This window comes from Mus musculus, chromosome 2 (assembly GCF_000001635.26).
Source record: "Mus musculus strain C57BL/6J chromosome 2, GRCm38.p6 C57BL/6J".
Taxonomy (NCBI): domain Eukaryota; kingdom Metazoa; phylum Chordata; class Mammalia; order Rodentia; family Muridae; genus Mus; species Mus musculus.
In genome coordinates, this window is record NC_000068.7 from 92,851,861 (window position 1) to 92,876,583 (window position 24,723).

A 24,723-nucleotide genomic window follows, 5' to 3' on the forward strand; every position below is an offset into this window, starting at 1 on the left:
ATTAAAAATAAAATAAAATAAAATAGAATACAATAAAGAGAAAAGGAATGTATTTGGTGGAGGTTTGGTGAAGTGTGGGGAAAGGGGGTGCATCTGTGGGCCCACGCTGAGGCATCCCTTCCCCCTGAGAGACCAGCCATATGACTGTATAGTATAGAATAGAGTTTATTCTGGACATGGGGAAGGGGGTTGAGAGAGAGAAAGAGAGAGAGAGAGAGAGAGAGAGAGAGAGAGAGAGAGAGAGAGAGAAAGAGAAAGAGAAAGAGAAAGAGAAAGAGAAAGAGAAAGAGAAAGAGAGGGAGGGAGGGAGGGAGAGGGAGAGGGAGAGGGAGAGGGAGAGGGAGAGGGAGAGGGAGAGGGAGAGGGAGAGGGAGAGGGAGAGGGAGAGGGAGAGGGAGAGGGAGAGGGAGAGGGAGAGGGAGAGGGAGAGGGGTTGGTCATGAGCACGTGGAGAGAGGGGGAGGGAATGGGGAAGGGGGTAAGGAAAAAGGGCAGGAGAGCAAGCAGAGCAAGAAAGAGAGGAGGGGGCAAGCAGCCCCTTTTATAGTGAGTCAGGTACACCTGGCTGTTGCCAGGTAACTGTGGGGCGGAGCCTAGACTAAATGCCAACACTAGCACCTCAGTATACCCTGCTTGCTACCATCACCAGAAGCCTGGCCAAAGCTTTCTTCCCAGGCCCACTACTGTGAGCAACTGTCCATTACAGAAATTGGTGTGCAGGCACCTCAGCTCCCTTCCAGGGTGGGAACAGAGAGACAACCCAGAGCTTGTCAGCAGGCTTCGCAGCAAGTGCCTTTCCCCTCTGAGCCATCTTACCAGTCCCAAGTAGAGTAATTTTAATAAGGCAGACAGCCTATATTCTGTCCCATCGGACTGATTACTGCTTTCCCAGTCTATTCTAGCCATTGGTGTAGCTATACCTCCCTGCTTCTGCCACTTCCAACCATGAAGAACAGAAAGAATGATGGCCAGAGAACTGTCAGAGGAGAAGAGGCAGAAGACCGATGGCCCCTATCTGTTGTATCTCCTGGAGAAAGTTCAGCAAACACCCTGAGACAGGGCAGCCAGGATCTTAGCAGTCACATCAGGCCTCTGAAGGAGCTGGAGCCTCAAGTCCAAAGAACCCTGATGCGCTCGCTGTGTGTGCTGCCTCACTCAGGACAGCCCATTTACATGGTCATAGTTTATGTGCCACAGACAATTCCGGGACTTTTTAAGTCCCTCTTGTTAGTGTTAACTAAGAGCCTTACACAGCATGTTTGGTTTAAGGAACAAGCACATGGTACTAATGAACTGCTCACAACAATGCTACCAGTCCTTCTAAGCACAAAGGGATTTCAGAGACATAGTCACACAGGAGGGAGGGAGACTCAGGAAGCCATGCTTCTGTCATGACGGAGAGCGCAGGCTTTGAGTCCACCCAGTTCTGGGCTGGAGAAGCTTGATGGAAATAGCAGAGATGCCCATGCAGTGGCTGAGAGCCACAGCATCTGGCAACCAGCAGAGCAGATGGCCAACTAAAGTCAATCCCTGTCTGTAGCCACAGCAACCTGGCAGGGTACCCTGGCTCAGAGGTTCTCAAGGTACAGGAACTGCCACTAAGAAAGAGGGTGACATTTGTGAATGAACAGAGGTTCTTTTCCAGGCCATCTAACATACAGTCTTGCTTGGCACACAGTAGGAGAACAGATTGGTAGCGTGGAAGTAGCACACAGTGTGTCTGGAGTCAAGCCCAAGCCTGCCACTTGCCTTGCAGTAAGTTGTATCTTGGTTGTTTAAATAACTAATAATACCTACAGTAGGTATTAGCACTGGGCACAGTGGTTTACATCTGAATCACCAGCACTGAGGAAGCTGAGGCAGGAGCATTGCTACAAGTTCCAGACCAGCCTGAGCTACACAGCAAGCCTCTGTCTCAAAAATCAAAACAACCTCCTCCCACACAAAACAATTTAAGGTGTCCTGAGCATGAAATAATAGAGCAGCTAGAGCGTCAAAAGTGATGACGTTTTGTATTAAACATCCGCTGATATCTCTCAGATGAAAGCACTCTGTCTAGTCCACATACACACCTCAGGACAAAGGCATGTCACATCCCGTTTTCCTTTATATACATCAAGAGGTAGCCCCAGCAGGGTGTGGTGGTGCACAGGAGGCAGGAGCAGGAAAACCTCTGACTTCTGAGCTAGCCTGATCTACAGAGCTAGTTCCAGGATAGTCAGGTAGGACTACACAGAGAAACCCTGTCTCAAAAAGAGGGGGGGGGGAGGGGGAGGGAGGGAGAGAGAGAGAGGGGAGGGGAGGGGAGGGGAGGGGAGGGGAGGGGAGGGGAGAGGAGAAGAGAAGAGAAGAGAAGAGAAGAGAAGAGAAGAGAAGAGAAGAGAAGAGAAGAGAAGAGAAGAGAAGAGAAGAGAAGAGAAAATGAAGGAGGGAAGGAAGTGAAAAGCAAAAAAAAAAAAAAAAAAATGAAGTAAAACAAAACTCAACAACAAAAAAAGGAGGTGGCCACAGCTAAACCAGCAGGGCCACTCTCCTGAGCTCAGGACAGGCTCACAGGTATCAGGCTACACAGCAAACTCTGTCGCAAAGCAAACAGAACAAAGCTCCCCCAGCCATTACTGACTCGAATCTCTGCACTTGGGCTGCACAGTGTGAACAAGTCCCTGCCCCACCCCCACCTTTACCCCAGCTTATGCAAAAGGAAAATCTGCATTCCTGGAGAACTGAAGGACTCTCACACCATCCGCCCTCAAATAAATACCAATAAAAATAGAATCCTCGAGCTAGCAAGATGGCTTATTGGGTAAAGGCACTTGCTGTCAAGGCTGATGACCTGAGTTTAATCACTGGGACCCATATGGTCAAAGGAGAGAACTGACCTTTGACTTTCATACCTGTGCCAGTAAATGCAGAACAGAACCAGGGGGCCATATTGATGTCACACAATTCATCCTGGAACATCAAAAGGGTGTGGCTGTCCAAGACCCAGAACAACCAAGAGATAAGATCATAGCCACTCAGGCTGAGGAACAGTCCCCAAATCACTGGCCAGCCTCAAAGCCAAGACTGTAGAAATCATGGAAATTCTGAGAACTGTCACAGACTAGAGGAGACATGGAACCCTGGCTGGGACTTGAATAAAGTCTGCATTTCAATTGGAAGAAATTCCAAGGGTAGTCATAAGGAAGTCGAGGTCAATGGTGTGTAGAAGGCAGGACGTTGACTCAACATCAGGCTAAGGAAGATTTATAGAAAGATAAGTTTACCTTCTCTGACTCTCTTTCCTGAACACCAAGGGAATGTCCCTCCCTCATCCCCAGTCCTCGAGTCCACCCTAGAGTGAGGATGAGTCTGAGTAAGGTCCCTCTGCAGCACCATCCGTTGTCTATTGGATATTAAAGAGCATACCATCAGGTTATGGGGAGATGACTCCATGGATAAAAACAGTTACCACACAAGCATGAAGACCAGTGCTGTGTCCCCAGCACTTAGATCATGCAAAGTGGCTCTACTGTATTCCCAGCACCCAGAAAAAACAAACACACAAACACACAAACCAAACAAAGCAAAAAACAAGACAAAACATACAAAGAGAGTGCTGACCTGCAGGCGGGCAGGGTGACGAGCAGGTGATGTGCTGGCCCTGGCCCAGGAGGGAAGTCACTGAAAGAGCAGGTGGACTCATAACATGCTTTGGTGGGGACGCTGGCAGGATTTGATGGCTGTGGCCTAGGGGATGAGATAAAGAAGAAATTAAGATCACTCCTGAGGCTTTGCCTGACGATCACTGTTGTTTAATATGGGGCTGGGGGGCGAGTTGACCTCAGAACCCCTGGGTACGAGGAGGTTTGAGGCCAGAGCGGGGAGACCCTCAGCCCTGACCTCAGGAAGCTTGAGTGTTGAGAGACCATGTGACCCCAGGTGCCACCTTCTCCTTTCACTCCCCCTTAGGCAGAAGGGCGACGCTCACAATTTCAGTCTTGGTGAGACACTCCTGCTCACAGGCATGCAGGGGGAGCCGTGTGCTTCCAGTCAGCGAGTCAACTGTTCAGGGGCAAGCTAATTAAAATTTTAATCCCATGATTTTCATCTTAATCTCTTTTTCCTATTAGTTTTGATCAATGCCCACAAATACAATTTAACAGAACTTTTCATTTAGATAAATGACTGAGTAGGGCACCTAGCGAGTCTGTTTGTTATGAACCAATTGATAACTAAAATTTATATGCTAATTACTTAAAACCACAGACTCATTTCTAAAGCGCATTATTATCACAAAGCTATGCCCGTGTTATCAAACGGAATACCTTATTCTTTCAGGCGGAGCAACGGTTTGAGTCTGTTTCTCTCGACTTTCAGTGGTCAAACCACAGTGTCCTCTGCTGGTAAGTGGCACATCTGGGAGATGTCCTCACGTGCTTGCTGACACGTTAACAACGGGAATAGAAATTAAGTGAGAAGATTCCACAAACTCCTCAGCTCTCTGGAGACTTCTAGCCCTTGATCCCCCTACGCCACCTCAAAAACAAACAAACAAACAAACGAACGAACAAACAAACAGGCTGTTGTGTTTATAAAAAGATAAAGAGGGGTGTATGTTCTATGGAGGTGTAGGGGAAGGGGGTGCCTTGGCGGGCCCATGTCAAGGCATCCCTTCCCTCTGAGGGAGGGACCAGCCACACAATGCTTTAGTATAGAATAGAGTTTATTCAGGGCATGGGGAGGGGAGTTAAGAGGGTAGTAGAGACAGACAAGGGGAGAGGAGAGGAGAGGAGAGGAGAGGAGAGGAGAGGAGAGGAGAGGAGAGGAGAGGAGAGGAGAGGAGAGGAGAGGAGAGGAGAGGAGAGGAGAGGAGAGGAGAGGAGAGGAGAGGAGAGGAGAGGAGCATGTGGATTGGGGGGAGGGGGGAATGGGGAGAGAGAGGGGAAGGAAAGCAGAGAAAGAGCAAGAGAGCAAGAAGATGAGGAAGAGAATGAGGAGGAGGCAAACAGCCCCTTTTATAGTGGGTCAGGCCTACCTGGCTGTTGCCAGGTAACTGTGGGGAGGAGCTTAGACAGAATGCTAACACAGGCTATATACAACATACTATGCAAAATATAGTGTGAGGGATGATGAAATTCTTTTTTCTATTAAAGGTGGCAAGGGCCAATGTTACATAACCACCCAATCCTGTGAAACTCTTCTTTCTGTGTGACCGTTTGCAATCCCAGGGCTGGACTCTATAGCACTCTTCCTGCTCTTTCCAATCACAAATTAGCCAATCTCATCAGATTGTGAGATCAAGCTCCCACCAACAGGATTAGACACCGTCACTGAGACTGAAAGCTGAATGACCTCCCGGCCGGCCCCACTGTGCTTCATCACCTACCTGGCTTTTGGGTTGGGGTTGGTCACCCTTTTTACAAAAAGAAGCTGCTTTGCTGGGATACTTTCACTTTGTGTGTTTCTTTGTGCAACATCTAGAGATCTTTTCTGGAGGGGCTTACTGTTGCTGCTTAGTCCAATGCTAAGGTAGAAGGCACTGATGTTCTTTGGTATGTGTGCATCCTTGCATGCTTTGCTTTGCACATGTATGAATCCACTTACATGAATATGCATGAACTTGGAGGCCCACGGTGGGTATCAGGAATTATTCCTCTGCCTGATTCACAGAAGCAGGGTTTCTCAAACTCAGTCAAACCCAGAGCTCGCTCATACAACTAGTCTTACCCGGCAGATTGCTCTGTGATTCCTTGTGTCTTAGTCACTATCCTATTGCTATGAAGAGACATTGTGACCACAGCAATTCTTATAAAAAGAACACATTTAATTGGGACTTGATTGCAGTTTCAGAGGTTAAATCCATTATCATCATGGGGGGAAGCATGGCAGCATACAGGCAGACATGGTGCTGGAGAAGGAGCTGAGGGCTCTAAATCCAGATCTGCAAGCAGCAGGAAGAGGTGGAGGTGGTGGCATGCTGTAATCTCAGCCTTAGAAGGCAGAGGCAAGGTGTTGCAGTCAACAAAGCTGAAAGGAGTTGGAGGTCTGAAGAGCCTGAGTCTGGCTTGGGCTTTTGAAACCTCAAAGCCAACCAACCCCTCATGACACACTTTTCTCAACAAGGCAACACCTACTCTAGCAGACCACACCTCCTAATCCCTCTCAAGTAGTGCCACTCTCTGATGATGGACCATTCAAATATATGAGCCTATGCTTATACAAAATACCACATTATACAAAATTCCACTCCCTAGCCCCCATAGGCTTGTAGCTATATCATAATGAAAAAAAATGCACTCTGTCCAACTTCAAAAGTTCCCATAGTCTACCATAGTCTCAACTCTTTAATTCCAACATTTAAAGCCTCTTCTGAGATAATGACAACAACTTCTCTGTAACTCCCTGTAAAATCAAAATCAAAAAGCAGATTACAAACTTCACATACAATGGCATGGGCTATACATCACCATTCCTAAAGGGAGGAAAGGAGGCAGTACTGGACCAACACCAGACCTAAAACCAGCAGGGTAAACTCAGAACTCTGTATCTCCACATCTGATGTCAAAGTGCTCGTCAGATCTCCAGCTCCTTTCAGCTTTGTTAACTGGAGCACCTTTCCTCTGCCTTCTAAGGCTGTGATTACAGCCGGCCACTGCCTCCGCCTGGCATTTATGCAGGTTTTTAGGGATCTGAACTTTGGTCCTCACACTAGTGCAGTGAGTACTCTAACCACTGAGCCATCCCCCTCGTTCCTGGTAATGGTCTTTCTTATCCACTAAGGCACAGCTTTCATTTTCTGCGAGGTCTATGTCAAGCGCCTTCAAGTTCTTTCAATAAATTTTTAAGGTTTTCATTTTAAAGATAAATACCAAAGTCTCTGGCCTCTATAGACCTCTCAGCCATTAACAGTGCTGTTTGTACTTGGATTTGCACTGCCATTTCAATGAAAAAGCAAGGTGTGTGATACAATTGGCATTATCCAGTAATGACATTCTTCATGGATGTAGATCCAGATACAGGAAGTTTGCCAGATAACTAAGTGGCTGGGTCTGGCTCAACTAAATCTAAACGGAGAAGAGAGCAGTTCTGTGGATATCAAGGCCCTGGGTGACCATGATGGCCAGCCACAGTATTGACTGTCTCTGTATCCCTGCTGCACCCGTGAGTGGGTTCTCAACCTGAGCTCAGGGAACCTTCCTCTGGACTCCTTCCTCGCTGTTTCTCTCTAGGCTGCCTCACCACCAGCCCCTCAGATAGGTAAAGAAGATGAAGGAGGCAGAGATCTCCAGTGTGCCGAGACAAAATGCTAACGTCAGCTCTTCATTTCTAGAGGGCGCTAAAGCAAGCCAAAAAGTGAGAGAAATTCTATGTGAGACCCAAAAGCCACCCTGGGTCAGGTAGCCACCATGTTGCGAATGCTGGGTAAGGTCTCAACCTTAAGGCTCTGCACTGTAGCAAAGAGAATGGGCTGACCCACTCCTTCCCACTACCATCAATCACCCTCCTCTTTCTGGACACAGTGTTTATTGTAGCCCCACTATGTGCTCTGACCCAGAAATCAGGGAGCAAGATGGACCAACCGTTAAGTTTCCTGGCAGTGGAAACTTCAGGATAAGCCATGGAGTAGACAGTTTCCAGCAGGGAGCACTAGGAAGGCTGAGCATGGAGCCCCGGGAAGGCTGAGCATGGAGTACAGCCAACATGAAGCATCTAAAGGAGGCTTGTCTGGCTTTGGCCATGTCAAGGAGAAACATAGCCCTCACCATTCTTGAACCAAATATGAGTGTGTGTGGCCCAGGAACATGAATGGAGTCAGGCTGCTCCCAAAGACATGCTTCATTATGGAAGTGGTCACCTGATGTTGTGTTAGTTACAAAACAAAGAGAGCCATAAGTCAGTAAAGCTGGGACATTTCTCCTAAAGGTTTTAGGTGCTATCTGATGACTTTCTTAGCTTTTGGACTGGTTAAGAGTATGGGTTTTAGTAGTCATACGAATGTTAGATCAGACAGGAATGGTCAATGAATGTCTTTTCAGGGGCTGAAAAACAGCCCAGGATAATTTGGTTCTGGTCTCAACCGTCTAGTTTTCTGTAATTATAAAGTTCAGACACTACGACTTATAGAGTCTTCAACATGGAGTGCTTTGATTCCCCTTGGAGCTACTCGAAATAGGGCCACACTGGAAAATATGAGAGGAAGAGGTGAAGAAATGGCTGAGAAGGGGGTCGTGGTAGATTGACTTGTGGAATGAGCAGGAGCAATTGCAATAGGTAGATAGCTATGTGAACACTGGGGTACTATAGGCCACAAAAGGACACAAATGAAACAGTTTGGTTTTTAGAGACATTCAGCCTGAAGGACCAGCAGGTGGGGAGACTCAGCAGGCCAACGGGATGCATTGATTGGAGCTTTCATTTTGAGGCTTGAGCTAGAAGTCTGTTTTAAATTAAAGCACAAAGATGGAGTGGAGCAAGGGGGAAAGCGCTCTTTCAGAAACAGGCCTAGGACTGAGCATCAAGAGCTCCCGCTCTTAAAAGGAGAGGAAGAAGAGAGCTGGAGAGAAGGCTCCATGATTACGAGCTCTTGCTCTTTTCATAGGGTTTCGTGTGCAGCAAGTACCCAGATGACAATGACCAACCATATGCATCAGGGATTCTGACTTCTGCAGCCACCAGGCATGCACAGTGTACACAGACATGCGTGCAGGCAAAACTCATACATGCAAGATTAAGAAATAAATAATGCTAAAAGGAGAGGAACAGCTGGCAGCCATAGGAAGAAATGGTGTAGTAGGAGCAAGGCAAGAAAGCTCCAAGGAGTAGGGCACCTGGGCCACTGTGCTGAGAAGACCAGGAATGCCATGCACACACCAGCCAGAGCCTGCTCACTGGAACTAAGGAGAAGAGCTGCCCCGGGGGGGGGGGGGGGGCAGAAGGAGAGGGAGGGTGAGAAAATGGGCAAAAATGAGCATACAGAGTCTCCCAGGAAATTGTCTGTGAAAGAATGAGAGTTGTAGTAGAAAGAAGATGCTAATGTCTTCTTAAATTAAAATCCTGTGGGGCTAACGACAGAGACAGTTCCAAGAATTGTGCGTGCCCCTGGGCAATTTCATGAGTGTTGTCAACAGGGATGGATGAGCTGGCAGAGGCCTGGGCTGCCTGGGGATTGTGGCTGGGAGTTGTTATTAGTTCTCTGTAATCATTTTACCAATAACAACGAGTGTTCTCTACACTGCCACTTACACACACCTCCAGTCCCACAAGTGTAGTGGATAACAACGACTGACTCTTGTCCCTGCAGCCCTGAGTTTAATGTCTTCATTGGGGGTCGGTTTCTCGTGCAATGCTACAGACATACTGTTGACTGTTTTCATTAGCCAAAGAGAGAAGGGGGAGGGAACTGTGGGTCAATGGGTCTTCTCAATCCAGTTCTCTAGAAGTTTCTCCATATCTGATATAGACCCTTCCCAAATTTTTGTGAGCTTTACTGTCTTCAATGAGGCAGAGCCTTTACTGCAGCAGTTCTCAACCTGTGGGTCGTGACCTCTGGGGCTGGGGGGTGGGGGGCAGGAATGACACTTTCACAGGGTCACCTAAGACCATTGGAAAACACAGATGTTCACATTACGATTCATAACAGTTGCAAAATTACAGTTATAAAGATAATTTTATGGTTGGGAATCACCACAGCATGAGGAATGGTATTAAAGGGTCGCAGCATTAAGAAGGTTGAGAACCGCTGCTTTAATGGCTTCTGTTACTTTGCTATGCAGGAGTGAAGCTATGACGAAATGGAACATACCTGAGTAGTCAGTAATGAGCTGACTAGTTTCCATCGATGATGTCCTAGATTCTGTCTGATTTTGCTTTCTCCTCAGTCACTCAATACGGTGCCTTACCAGCAACATTACCCATGCATTTTACTCTTGGAAACCATTGTGAGGAGGAAGGAGAAGAAGATGAGAAGGAAGAGGAAGAGGAAGAGGAAGGAGAAGTCCACAAAATTAAAGGAAGCACAAGAGAGGGCAGTGCCACTAAGAGTCAGAAAACAGGAGGCACACAAAGCAACTGCGGCTCCTGTGAGCTCCTTTTTGATAGAAGCTATGTGGATGAGATGCACAGCTGTGTTGGGTTTTGTTTTAAGAGTAGAGAGGATCTAGGGTTGTGGCTAGAGTGGCTGTTGGTAGAGTGCTTGCACACTATGCACAAAGCCATAAATTCAATTCCAAGTACCACACAAAGCAAGATGGTGTCTCTCACCTGCAGTCTCAGTCTGTGGGAAATGGAGCAGGAGAAACAAGAATCCAAAGCATTGTTCTATGGGAGGTTATCTTGGTGTACATGAGACCCTGTCTCACAAAAAGAGTTGAAGATGTTAATCAACTGATGGCTAAATTGCCTTTTGTTTTGTTTTTAAAGGATGATATTTTTTTTTTTTTGAGAAAGTGGGGTTGGTAGAATGGATGCATGCCACACCCACTCTAGTGGAAACTGTTTGACAAGCCCAAAAGCTTGGACACAGTCCTGAAGCAAAAAGTTTCACGGAAACTGGTCTCCTGGAGCCTTGGCATCCCGTAGCATGAATGCTCCAAACTTTCCTTGCATTAGTCAGTGAATGGTTCTGTGTGCTTTCTTTCAGTATTGTTTTATTATAGGTGCCTCCAAGGAATGATTTGACAAATAGATAAGTTAGATTTAACTTTGCTTCCTGGCCTTTCACCAATGTCCTGATGTCCTAGGCAGTCCTTGAGCTGACCCTGGGCTTGGAATTTCGTAAGAATATTACTCATTCAGATGAAATGTCTCCAGTGTTGATAGTAAGAAATTAGGTATTGCAGTTTGCCGGATAGGAGCTAGAATTCTCAAGGCTAGTTCAACAAAGTATACTTAGAATCCTCATTACAGTCAGGTATGGCAGACTACATTACATATTAGAAGAAAGTTGGTGAGTTCCTCTGACAAATGGAGATTCCCTATGGATACTTAAAAGAGCAGCCAATTTACTCCCATATGCAGGAATTTACAATAGTTTAGGAAGAAGGAGGGTTGTGGTTTAAGGAGGAACTATAATATTGTATTATTCTTGAAAAGGTTAGTGGAACGGAACTGCCCTGGTGCTTGTTTTCCACTAGGCCCAGAGAAATAGCATAATTTGGTATTTACTAAGGAACCCCTGGTGGTGGGTTATACAATAGACTAGAATTGCACCTGGGAATATTAGCCCTTTCACCTGGCTCCTGTGAATAGCTGATTTTAGATAGGGCTGCTCTTATCTCAGTTGTAACACTGCCTAGTTTCTATCAGCTTTTATGTATGCATTTTCTCTGTTTTGTGTAAAGAGTTATTAAGTATCCGGTAACCTCAATGTACCTTGGCTGATGTGTCACCAAACTTCCTTATTTTCTTCTGTAATATAAGTCTGATGCTCTCTTGGAGACATTACATTCAGATACAGCACTCTCTCTGGTGTCCATGTCTGTTTGTCATCCCACTGACTTCTTGTCCACCTGAGAACCGGGACCCTGAATTCTCCCTCAGATTGAGGGACCAACTGAGACCAGTCCGTGGCAGATGCAGAATGAAGGGACTGGTGAAACCAAACCAGGAACCATACATCTTGTAGGTTAAGGGTTCTATTTGCAGTTAAGACAGTTAAGAAGTCTCTGTTGTCCTATGTTGAGTTCTTGCAAGTTAAGGTTTCTATTTGTAAGTGAGAATAAGCTTCTGTTTCATAGAACTGGTGTAAACTGCTTGCAGCCCCATGCCCATGGCGGAGCTCCTTACCCTCCTTCCTTCCCTTACACTGTATTTTCCTAACAATGTATAACCTACAATCTCTTGCCCCTGTGAACATCCCATCTCTCCTATAAGAGACTTCAAGAGGCTAGCAGAGGCAGCCAGCTGACTGGTTCCTGGTACACCCCCACAATAGAGCTTGCTTTAATTGGACAATTGTGGACCTGCTCTTTTCTAGTTGAAATTCACATCCACAGTCAATAGTAACAAGGGAACAAACACATCCTTACCTCCACTTGGCCAGCTTTCTACTCTCAGTTCCCATTGCCTAGGAAATGGTGCCACCCACAATGGGTTGAGTCTTTTCCACTTCAATTAACAATCAAGGCAACCCCACCCACAAAGCTTGCCCACAGGGGGAACCTGTTCTAAATAATTCCTCATTAAGACTTTCTTCCCTAGTGCAGGAAGAAAGACAGGCAAAGTCGTGTGTGCCTCCATGTAATGGCTTGTCAGTAATGTAAAATGCCTGAAATCTGGGGAAACATGAGATGGGTAGAGTGGCCTTCTGTACTTAGAGGTCAAGAGAGAGAGAAGGTGAAACTGCACGGAGTGACAACCACCTTGACTGTCGGTCCCGATACCAAAACCCCTCTCTATTTCCCACATCCTGTCGTTTATTACCTTACTCGTCCCACTTTTACAATATTTTCTTTTCATGAGAATCTAGTAAATTGCTATCAGTATGGAACCTTTATTCATGCTATAGTGCTAAGTTTCCACATCCCAGGGAGTTCTGATGCTGACACCTATCTTACAGAAGACTGAGATGCTACTAGTCCGGGATCCACCTGCAGACCAAGGCTCTGGAATCTGCTTTTGGACAGGCCTTCCCTGAGTCCTTCTGGTACACTATAAACACTGGCAATGGTTGGTGCAGGCAGGCAGCGAGATGCCAGAGATGAGGACAGGAGCATCTCCAGAGGCAGAGTCCTCACTAGCACCAACCAATAAGTGACAGGACCTGGGAAATCCCCTTGGGAGATGGATAAAACAGTCAGTTTTCATATTATCTCATTTTCCTGCTTCGAGTCCCTTGAAGCTTGGGTTACAGACACTTACAAGATACCAGCTTGTCATCTCAGTACTGACTTCCGAACTCTCCTTCATGATTGATGCTTACCTGCTAGGCCACCTCTCCAGACTCTGTAATAATACGCATAATGAAGTGAAAGTGACTGTTTCTCCCTAAAGTCAGAGCACATGCAGGATGTCCCTTCTCACCATTCCTATTCAACATGATTTTAGAACTTTGTACAAAGCAATAAAATAAGGAAGGGAAATAAAAAGCCGCGCTGATCAAAACAAATGAACAAAAATGAAACAAAAACCATTGTATCTGTTTTCACATAGTTATATGCACTGAAAAATCTCAAGAAACTTAGGCAGAAGAAACACAGACTGAATGTGTGAGCCTGACACACAAAATGCTCAGGTAGAAATCAGATAAATCTGGGAATCGTATGTTGGAAGCTACAGAATATTGCTGGAAGAAATCAAAGAAAGTCTGAACAGAGAAAGAAGATGGCCCTGAAAAGTTCAGCCAAGGTGACATTTCTTGAGATAGATACATACCTACGTTGTACATATTAATAAACTGCTTAGCCAAATCCCAGAAGTATTTTTGTAGACACGAGTAAGACTATTCTGCTATGTTTACAACAAGACAAAGAAGCGAGAGTAGCAATAGAACTTTGAGAAAGGAGAAAAACACAATGGGGAAAGTCAGTGAACCTTGATCTCGAACTATGCTCTCAAGCCACACAGTAAGGAAGAAAGATGAACACAGAGATCAGGGGAAGACAGTAGTGTGCTTGGAAGCAGAGCCATGGGGCACCTGTCCCTAAAGATTCTTGAGCAAGAAACAAAAGCAAAGGCCAATAACGCTAGAGTGAGCATGGCTTTCATGGGAAGAAGGAAGCAAGGAAGGAAGGAAGGGAGGGAGGGAGAGAGAGAGAGAGAGAGAGAGAGAGAGAGAGAAAGGGACAAAAGAAACAAAGAGAAAAAGAAGTTCTTAAAACTCAAAAACCAACTAAATAAAAATGACTCAGGAGGCTCCTGGGAGGACGGCCGGGAGAGCTTGGCCATCAAGAGTACTCACTGCTCCTGAAGAGGACTTGGATTTGGTTCCTAGCACAAAGCCAGGTGACCTTCCATTTTCCAAGGGAACCTGCACATATGTGGCACACAGAAAATCACACAGATACATACACATAAATTAAACTTTAAAAGAATTAAAGGACTCAGGTCTCACAGGCACTTAAGAAAGAATTTGAAGTAAGTCATAAGCATAACGTAGCTATTAAACATTCGAAGGGCTGGGAGATGACTCAGTTTGGGAAGTTCCTATGTACAAGCATAAAAATCTGTAATTGACCCTCCAAACCCCATAAAGATGCCAAGTATGGTAACACACTGGTAATACCATCCCTGGTGAGGCAGAGACAGGAGAATCCCTGGGGCTCACTGGCCCGCCAGTTTAATTTAATCAGTGAGTCCCAGGAAATGGGAGACTGTCCAAAACACAAAGTTCCTCAGGAATGCCACTTGAGGTTGGCCTCTGGCCTCTGCACATACATGCACACACATAAACACACCTACACACATGTATACACATATACACACATGCACACACACACATATATACTCACACATACACATACAAACATACATACACACATATATACATAGATACACACATATATGTATACTCATATGCACACACACACATATATATACATACATAAACACACATAAGCATACACACACACACACACAATTTAGGGGGAAAGGGGGATCAAATCATCAGGACCCAGGGTTAGGCAAAGAGGAAACAGCAGCTAGGCTTGGAGGGAGAAAGAAAGCAAGCAGTTCCAGGGTTTCCTGTTTTATGCTATCCACAGTCACCCCTGAGTTTCCCTAATTAGAAGCAGAGCTTCGCACATGCAGAGATTTACAGAGACACTTCAAAAACAGACTAGAATAGCTCTTATCTCTTAGATTTAGGGCAGACCAGGATATCAAAGGCCCAAGCAAAGCTTTGCAAATTCCCATTTTCCCATGATCTAGTCTTCAGGCGCATTTGTTACAGACCCACTTTTTTTTTTCCCCAAGGAAAATTGTTTCATGTCTTAGTGTGAAAGCAACTCGTGGCTAATTCCAGTCTGTTTTCACAAACACCCCTACAGGGGCCCTCTGCTTCCAAAAGGCCACCCTGCAGCTTGCAAGGAACCCACAGGTTTGCTTACAAAAGGTCAGTGGCTGTAGTTGTCTGTTTTTGAAGCTTACCATGTTTTGATCCTGTGGTTTCCCTATGGCTCAGTCAATGCCCCTTCACTCCTGGTGTGGCAGAACCCAAGGCCCTCTTCCTCATTATTTTACCCATTTTGAAAGAAGAGCTTTAAAGTGAAATTCCCCATCGTTGTTAGTAGGGAGGAGAGAAACAGAGAAAGCTTTAGGACTGTCGATGAAGGAAGTACATCCTCGTGTGCTTACGCCAATGACCTTTCCCAAAACCACTGAGAACCACAGTCCTCTCTATCTCATCTGCCTTTGGGTATAAATAAAAGTTCATGCACTATATTTCTTTTCATGCTTTTTGGCTATTTGACATCATCTTTTCTAGAAGTATACTTCACAGTTTCCATGTTTGCATTTTAAAATAAATTATTGCTATATTTTGGGCAGGACACAATATCATGCTGACCCAGCTAATGATGAGATGGGTAATTAGCATATACACCTGTGGTGGTCAGTGTCAATTGTCAATGGACAGGACTGAGAATCCCCTGGGAGATGAGCCTCTGGGAAAGGCTGTGAGAGATTAGCTCGATTTCATTAGTTGATGTGGAAAGACCCATCTTAATTTACTAAGTGGGGAATCCTGGACTGTGTAAGGAAAGGGAGCTGACCATGAAGCACGCATTCATTGCTCTCTGCTTCTTGATTGTGGGTGCAACGCCACCTAAAAACAGAAATAGAAACAATGAAGAAATCACAGAGGGAGACAACCCTTGCGATAGAAAACCTAGGAAAGCGATCAGGAGTCATAGATGCAAGCATCACCAACAGAATACAAGAGATAGACAAGAGAATCTCATGGGCAGAAGATACCATAGAAAACATTGACACAACAGTCAAAGAAAAAGCAAAAAGCAAAAAGCTCCTAACCCAAAACATCCAGGAAATCTAGGACACAATGAAAAAAACAAACCTAAGGATGATAGGTATTGAAGAGAGCAAAGATTCCCAACTCAAAGGGCCAGTAAATATCTTCAACAAGATTATATAAGAAAACTTCCCTTACCTAAAGAAAGAGATGCCCATGAACATACAAGAAGCCTACCGAACTCCAAATAGACTGGACCAGAAAAGAAATTCCTTCTGTTACATAATAATCAAAACACCAAATGCACTAAACAGAGAAAGAATATTAAAAGCAGTAATGGAAAAAGGTCAAGTAATATATAAAGGCAGACCTATCAGAATTATACCAGACTTCTCACCAGAGATTATGAAAGCTAGAAGATCCTGGGCAGATGTGATTATCTTTTCTAAATTTGTTGTACTAAGTTGCTTTCTGTTGCTGTGATAAATACCATGACCAAAGCAATAGTTTATTTCCACCTACTCCCTGCATCATCTGGGAAAGTCAGGGCAGGAACCTGGAGGCAGGAACTAAAGCAAAGACCATAGAGGAATGCTGCTTATTGGCTTGCTCCCCTTGGCTTACTCAGCCTGCTCTCTTAGACCATCCAGGACCATCTACCCAAGGGTGACACCACCACATCCATGGGATGTGCCCTCTAGCATCAATACTAATGAAGAAAAAGGCCCACAGTCTTGATTACAGGCCATTCTGATGAAGAAAACCCCTCAATTAAGTTCATTCTCCATAATAGTTTGTGTTAAGTTGACAAAACTAACCATCACCTCTGCTCTGTGTCTTTCCCCTCTCTTAATAGTGTCCCTGATAAACAAAAGATCTCATCTTCAGGCTTGGTGGTTAAGAGCATTTGCTGCTCTTGCAAAGAACCCATATTGAGTGACTCACAGACACCTATAACTCCAACTCTAAAAGATGTCCTCTTCTGGCCTCTGAGGGCACAACACTTCCATGCAGCTGCATACATATATACTTAGGCATACACATACAAACACACACACACACACACACACACACACACATGCCACCACCAACAATAACAACAACAAGTAAATAAATAATCCTAAGATCTTATATTATTGAAATTCAGGGTGCACACTCTTCGTGTGGCTGGTGCTGCTGCCATGTTCTCAAGGTTGGTGTAGCATCCATGTAGCCTCCTAAAACCAAGGCACATGGAGACTGTGTTTCCCTGCTTAGCCTCTTCTATGCAGAGCTGTGGTCACATTTGGAGCAGTACCGCACAGTGAAATTTGATGCAACTACATGTGTCATTTACAATTCCCTGGGGATCCACATTTAAGACAACTGAAAAGTAACAGTGAAATAACTGTGGTGGTCTCTTTTATTCAGTCTCTTTTATTCAGACATATATCTGGTACCTGGATCCTTTCAGTATTTAAAACTCTCTGCTGCTTTAGTGTTTATATTTACGTCTATATTCTAGTCAACCTAGTCACATACAAATACATAGTTGCTGCTCTATTTGGTGACTACATTAGAAGCTGACACATGGCTTGGGTTTAGTAACAGTGCATAGCTCTTACAGAGTGTTCAACCTCAGCTGGATCTTTCCCCAAGCACTAAATATATAGAGTGCTGAAGGTATTCCAAGTTCTAGACACTCAGTTCCATTTAATTCTTCCCCAACCAGGCAACATAAGCAGTATCGTTAGCTGCCCCCCATGGTGGTTCACTCCATATGACAACCAAGAAGGCTACAGTGTTCAGTTGCTTGAACACTGTATTGCTGTGAAGCTATCCTTTTCGTTTATGATTGACATTTGAATCAGTAGACTTTGAATGGAGTAAACTATGAGCAAACATCATCCGGATCGGGATCAGTTGATAGGAACTCAGCATCTAGTCAGCCAAGGTGCTCAAGACTGGCATCAACGGCTATTGGATTCAGCCGGCTACTCAGCCAGCTATCCTGCAAGTCTGCATTTCCCAGCCTCCACAGTTCTGCACAGTGCTTCTCTCTCTCTCTCTCTCTCTCTCTCTCTCTCTCAAACCACCCATCCCAAGTCTCCCAACCAGTCCACAGTTCATTCTTAGCTCCTCTTACTACTGCTTCCAGCCATTTGAAAAGCTGTTGAACTCCTAGTGATCTCAGCTCCATCAATGGCAAATGAAGCTAGGTGACAGCCCCTGCCCGTTGGGTGATGTAAGGACTCTTTTATTACTATAAAGCTCTTGATGTGTGGCAAGCGCTCAGAGAAAGAGGCTGCCCTTGATTGAGTTCTGCCATCTGAAGAACCCAGCATAGCTTATTACTTGGTTACACTGTAGATGCGGAAGAACTAAAGAAAAAGGACACATTTTAGAAAAGTGTATTATTATACCTCTTAGCGGTATTATTACAGGTAGTTTAAAAATCTTTTTTTGCCATGAACCATGTCAATAAAAATGTAGCCTGAGCTTGCCATGAATTCACTCTGCAGGCCAGGCTAGCCACCAACTCAGGCTCCTCCAGGCTCCCTATTGTTGGGAGGGTAGGTAGGAGCCACCACAAAGGGCTCAAACGCAGCTACTCTTTGAGTGCCTTCCTGTGCCCTGCCCAGGAGACCACGTTACACTGTTCACACTGAGGTGGGCTTGCTGCCCTTTCCAGTTTCCAGTGGAAAAGCAGAGGCTGCTATGAATCAGAAACTCACTTGCCCACCTTCTAATGAAAATTCCGGGGAAATAATTCCCCAACTACCTTCTTATCAAACAGCCTGGTTATTTGTTTTCCTGAATAATCCTTTACAAAGCTGCTTGCCAGTGAATTGAAATTAACATCAAGTCCTTGGAGAGAGATAGGCCGGCCGAACCACTCCCCTTCCCCCCTCCCCCCCTTCCTCCTTTGTGTCTGTTGCCTGATGCGCACATCTGCAATTCCTCTTTGAGACTGTCGTAGAATCTTATAACGTTTTCTTCCTTTGCAATTTTTGTGCAGGTAAATCCTAAAGCGGATTTTTAATATATTGTATGTGATGAAAATTACACAGAGCCCATGGGGAGAAAATACATGGCCAATAGCTAAGAGAACTCTGTGTTCTTTGAGGCTGTTTATTCTTCAATGAAAACAGACTTCAGATGTCAATACATTTCACTTTGTCTCTCCGTTCTCCATTCTGTGTTCAAATTACTGTAATCCCTAGATTAATTCTAAGGTTTTTCTCCGAGTTATGTTCATAAATGTCAGGCTTTGTGGAAAGATGATTTTGTGTGTTTTAATGTGTATTTCCCCTTCCCTCTCCTTTCTTTGATGTCAAGGTTGAGTAAAGCCAGTTAAATCTGCCTTTCATTTGTGAGGCTTAATGCAGAAACCATTGTAGGGCTCAACTAAAACCTTCTCTGTTTTCCAGCAATGATCCCGTCGTGTCAAAATGAAGCGAGCCCCTTTGGTTCAAAGATTTTAAACAAATAGGTCAAAAAAAAAATCAAAGCGTGGGGTGGATATGAATGGCAGCTGGGGGCTCCTCTGTATTCACCCACATGCCTGTGAAGCAAGTTCCCTAAGATGTTCACATCAACTATTGAAGGCAGTGTGACTCCCCCAGAAGGAACTCTAGGAGATTCTTGGGGGTTGGGGGTTTCCATAGAACAAAGGTTACCTTCTGCGTGGTCTTCAATTTTAACCAGCAGGTGGGCAGGTCTGTCAGACACGTGACCTTTCCTGGCCTGGCTCCACAGTGTGAAGTTTCAGACTTAATTTATGTTGGACTAGTCATGCTTGTAACTGGAGTGTTAACACCTGTATTTCAGCTTAGTGGCCTAGGTGGTTATTTAATGGCTTCCTCCCCTGAGGTGCCACCTTTCCATCTTTCTCCTTTCTCTCTCTCATAGGACCAATTCACCGAGTCTTAGAGACCTAGCAGAATTCAGAGCAGACCTTCAGACAGCTTGCTTAGAAGAGTCAGGACTGAGCATGCTCAAATCACAACTGTGTGTGTTTAATAACGGACAAGGCTTTGGTTTGTAGGCAAATCAGCATGTCCCTTCTCTGGGGTTTCACTCATTACTAAAATGTTAGCATCTTGTTTATCAGGCACTTCTGTCTTTAGATGTATAACCCCAGTAAGCCAATGGGGGTGTGGGTAAATACAATGGAATATTCACTCAGGATAATGAGAACTAGAAAGTAGCCTAAATAGCCAAGAAGAGGAACTGATGAAAATTATTCCTTTTGATGAAATGTATACAAACATTAATGATTGAAAGGAAAGTATATTAATGATATAGTGCAAAGTGAAGAAAAAAGTAACAGTGGTGTGTGGTACATGATTCAATTTTCAAAAGTGTGTGCATAAATAGACACATTGCAGTTCTAGGGGTAAAGGTGGGAGGTATTTAGTGTAAAGAGTATCTCTAGATAGTAGGAATATATCTTCAGTTTAGTTTTTCTTTCATAGTATGTGTGAAATGTATGTGTGTTCATGCATGTTGAGTGCAGACGTCAATGCAGAGGGGCATTGTGGAGGTCAGAGGTTAGATGAAAACCTTCAGTATAGTTCTGCCTTCTGCTTTCTTTGAGACAAGTTTCTTTTTTTTTCAAGACAGGGTTTCTATGCGTAGCCCTGACTGTCCTGGAACTCACTCTGTAGACCAGGCTGGCCTCGAACTCAGAAATCCGCCTGCCTCTGCCTCCCAAGTGCTGGGATTAAAGGCGTGCGCCACCTCTGCCCGGCTGAGACAAGTTTCTTTTGAGATGGAATCTCTAGTTTGTTGCTGCTTACACCATGGCTGTTCAGCTTCAGGAATTCCCCCTCCCTCTGCCCCACACCCCCTTGTAGGTCCTACAGTGTAGGGTCTCTGTGATTACAGACCCAGTCTACTGCATCTGGTCTACCTGAGTCCCTGGAATCAGACCTCAGACTTGTGCAGCAAGCCGTGTCCCACAGAGCCATCTCCTCAGCCATATTGTTTAGTTTTGACTTGTTAAGTCAAAAGCTAAGAAAGTACAGAAAAAAACCGAAGTCTGGCAGGGAGAACACAAGAGTGGCAGGGATTTCAAGCATACAAGCATAGTGAGGGCCGGGCTCCTGAGCTGTGGCTGCTCTGGTCTGGTGGTTAAGATGTGCACCAGTCAAATGTGCCCAAATTGTCAGCAGGCAGCAACTATCGTCTTCTTACTGGTTTTGTGGCTCTGGGACCCAAAGACCACAAGCTTTCAATCCAACCTCCAGGGCTTGGCAGTATGGATGAAGATCTGGGAAGCATGTGTGTTTGGTCCAGCATTCTCTATGGACAAGATGCCAGGACCCGTCTGCTTCTGGAAGAAGTTCTCACCATCAATTATCTCCTTGTAGATGGAGTTGCCACCAGGGCCACTCTGACATGTGAGGTCACTACCCTGGAATGTGAGTCTGGGAATGCTTCTAGGAAAGCAGGGTCCCTTATAAACAAGTCTTTTTTTTTTTTTTTCTCCAGTACTCAGATTCTTCTGTTATCTTCCAAACCTGCGAACAGCCCTAAGGAAGTACAGGCCAGGGAGGGGCTCCCAGTTGACAGCAATGTCCAATGTTTTGAAGATGACCCTGGCCGGCAGCAGGATGCTACCAGACCACCACATCTAAAAAGACACATAGGGGAGTGATTTTTAAAATTTCCCTCACATTTCTTTGCTTTTCTGAATATTCTAATATTTCTTCAGAGATGAAGTATTACTTTTGAGATTAAAACATTCTGAGAGCAATTTTAATAGAGATAATTTAGAGCATCTTTTCTCAGACATCTGGTGGACTCTCCCATGCCTGAGCTGGCTCCACGTGCCTGCTTGGGTCTGGCTCAGACCCTTTGGCCTCCTCACTTTGGACCCTCTTTGCCCTGCCTGTGTGCTTAACTTCAGAAAGCCATGGTTTCTGTTTGCCCAGTGTGAACTATGGGATCAGCCTGCTCACTTTGGCGCAAATACTCTAGGATCGCTTATCTCTTACTACCTTAGCATCGAGTTCTGGCTTCCCATACCTGGCCTTTGGGGGAAATGGGCTGTAGCCAGGACCCAAGATGAAGGCGTGGTCCTAAACCCTAGTGGCTCAGAGCCTCAGGGACATGGATGCTATCAATGTCCATGACCACCAAGTGGGAGCATTGGCCCTATCACCAAAGGGCAGCTCCTCTTGCTGTTCCACAGATGGACTCAGAATCCATAATCTGGACACGCACTGCCTCGCCTGTAAATCCACCCTTCCTACTAGTGTCACGTGACAACTGGGCACAGCTTCTAGTCTCAGTGAGGCTTGCCTAGGTCACACTGGCCTGGGGCCATGTCTGTGAATGAGTGTCTTGATTCACGTCTGATGTGGGAGGGTCCATGCCACTAGAGGTGACATCATCTAGGTGGTGGGCCTAAGCTATATTAGAAAACCAATGTAATATGAGCCAGAGACAGACAGACAGACAGAGGGAAGGCATGAGGGAGAGGGAGAAAATGAGAGAAAGAGAAAATAAGAGAGAGAGACAGACAGAGACAGAGACAGAGAAGAGAGAGAGGAAGTGGCATCCCTCTATGGTTTCTGTCTCCAGTTCCTGACTCTAAGTTTCTTGCCTGACTTCTCCCAGTGATGGATTGTGACCTAGAAGTGTAAGACAAATAAGCCCATTCTTCCCCCAAATTGCTTTTGAACAGAATGTTCATAGTAACAGAGGAGAACTAGAATACCAGTCATCTTTCCATCTAGATTATAATAAGGGAGTCAACCATGTGTCAACCATGGCTACAAGTGCTGGACAGACCCTTGTTCATGAGATCCTGACACCTGAGTGAAGTTAATGCCCTAAGATTCCATTTTCAATGGGAGATGCAAACACAGATAGGTCATTTCATTTGCCCAAGGCCATAAGCTAAAATCTAGCAGAGCTAGACCCTACACTAGGGCCTTAAGCCTAACCATGAGGCTGTGCTATTCCAAAGACTACATCAGTTCCTGGAAGGGCTGGCCAGTCTGGCTGCCCCTCCTTAGTATAAACTGTCCTTTCCTGGCTTGTACCCCTCCCATCTCGTACTGTGGGTCTTTCCATGCTTGGTTCAGTTGCTGCTCCTCCAAGGACTTGGAGTGACCTCAGCTGGCTCTCTCCTTCTCCTCACACAGCTTCCTGTGGCATTTCCCAAGGCTATTCCAGGAGGGAGAAGTGTCCACATATCAGGAAGATGGACAAAGATGATTGCAGTCAACACAGGTCTCTTGCATCTAGATCTGATGCTGCTATGAGGACAACCCATTCTCTGAACCTTTTCTTCTCTGCAGGAAGACTACAGAGTGGTGGCCTGGGTGATTCAGTCCAGAGACACATGCTGTGCGCAGATACTCTGTCCTTGTGAGGGGAACGGCTCAACTTCTTCTTTGTGTGGGATGAAGGATCCATGCACTTTCCCGATCGTGTGGATACAAAAGAAGACTTCAAGTGGTGTTGACTGCTATCCCTCACACACTTGTCAGGGTCACATGAATCCTAGGAGCCTCAGCTCCCGTGGCTGGTGGTCTAGCTAGGGTCCAGCGGCAGAGGTATCAGCCAGCAGCACCCCCCTCCACTCCCTCCATGTGGAAAGAACCCCGCCACCTTGGCTCTAGACTGTCTTTCCTGGTGGCTGAGAGTCAGGAAACATCAGCACAACCAATGTCATCAAAGTCACCTGCAGAGAGTATGCACATTTCCCTAAAGGCATTGCAAACAGGGCTGTGAAGAATGCATGGACAGTGCTTACTTGGACCACAGTGTTGGCAACCTTCAGTGTTCTTTCTCCCTGAATCTAAACTGCAGGCCTCCTAAAACTATTCAGTTGTAGGTCGCTTGTCCCCTGGGGAGGAGGTTTCTCTGTAAGTTGTTGATACCACAGGAAGTTGCATGGCAGGGGACACTCAGGAGGCTAAGCAGGGCCCCTTTTCCTACAGGATTCAGCAGTCACCTGGGACGGACAGAGCGACAAAGCCTCTCTTTGTTGGATGTGTGTCCATCAAAGGTGGCAGTGCCTGCCACCTGGAGCCCCCAAGAGCTTGGTAAGCTCCCTTGGGTACACAGGGGGTGGGGCATGGATGAGAAGTCCAGACTCGCAGAGAGTTGCAGCATGGGGCTTGCCATTTCTTATAAGGTGGCTGTGGAGGGGAAAGGGGGATTGACTGCTGCCGAGGAAGTAGCCCCAGTAGCTCCAGCCCTAACCTAACAACTTAATTTGCAAAAGAAAATTAAGGTAAATTAAAAAAAAAAACTACTTCAGATTGTAGATTTTTATCTTTAAACTTTAAACTTCAATTCCGGTTTAGACCCTGTGGTAAATCACATCACTCCGCCACAGAACCACTTATGCAGTTTTTGCTTTCGGTTTGGTTTTGATTTGTTTATGTGGATGGGTGTTTGCCCACGTGTGTGTCTGTGCACCATGTGGGCTGCTGCCCGTGGAGGCCAGGACATCATCCGATCCCCTGGGACTGGAGTTATAGATGGTTATGAGCCACTGTGGAGTGCTGGGAATTGAACCCCGGTTCTCACCAAGAGCAGCCAGGGCTCTTAACCACTGAGCCATCTCTCCAGCTCCTCTTCTGTTTGTTTTTCTGGTTTTGTTCTTGTATTTTGAATTTCACTTTTTGCCCAAATTGGTCTTGAACTTACAGCAATCCCTTTGTGTTGGCCTCTTGAGCACTATGATCCCAGATGTGAGCCACCACAGACTTTAGGGGCACAAGTTTACCAAAAAATTGAGCAGAAATTACAGAGAATTTCCAGATTTCCCCCCTCCCCACCCTCTCCCCTGGCCCCCTCTTTCCACCTGCCCTGCTCCTATCTTCATCACCTCA

The 24,723-nt window shown here is 45.6% G+C and overlaps 1 long non-coding RNA gene across 9 annotated transcripts in view; it reads right to left on the reverse strand.

The window, feature by feature from the left end:
- The window catches only part of Gm13791, a 107,006-nt gene that overhangs the window by 38,914 nt on the left and 43,369 nt on the right, over window positions 1-24,723 (reverse strand). For 8 of the 9 annotated variants that reach the window (XR_001783401.2, XR_001783403.1, XR_001783399.1 and 5 more), the window contains 2 exons: window positions 4,308-4,422; window positions 3,604-3,729 (listed from right to left, as the gene is read on the reverse strand). This is a non-coding gene — a long non-coding RNA (predicted gene 13791). Of the gene's footprint in view, window positions 1-2,468; window positions 3,386-3,603; window positions 3,730-4,307; window positions 4,423-24,723 lie in introns of those variants that run through there. The other variant, XR_866555.2, reaches the window with a different exon arrangement.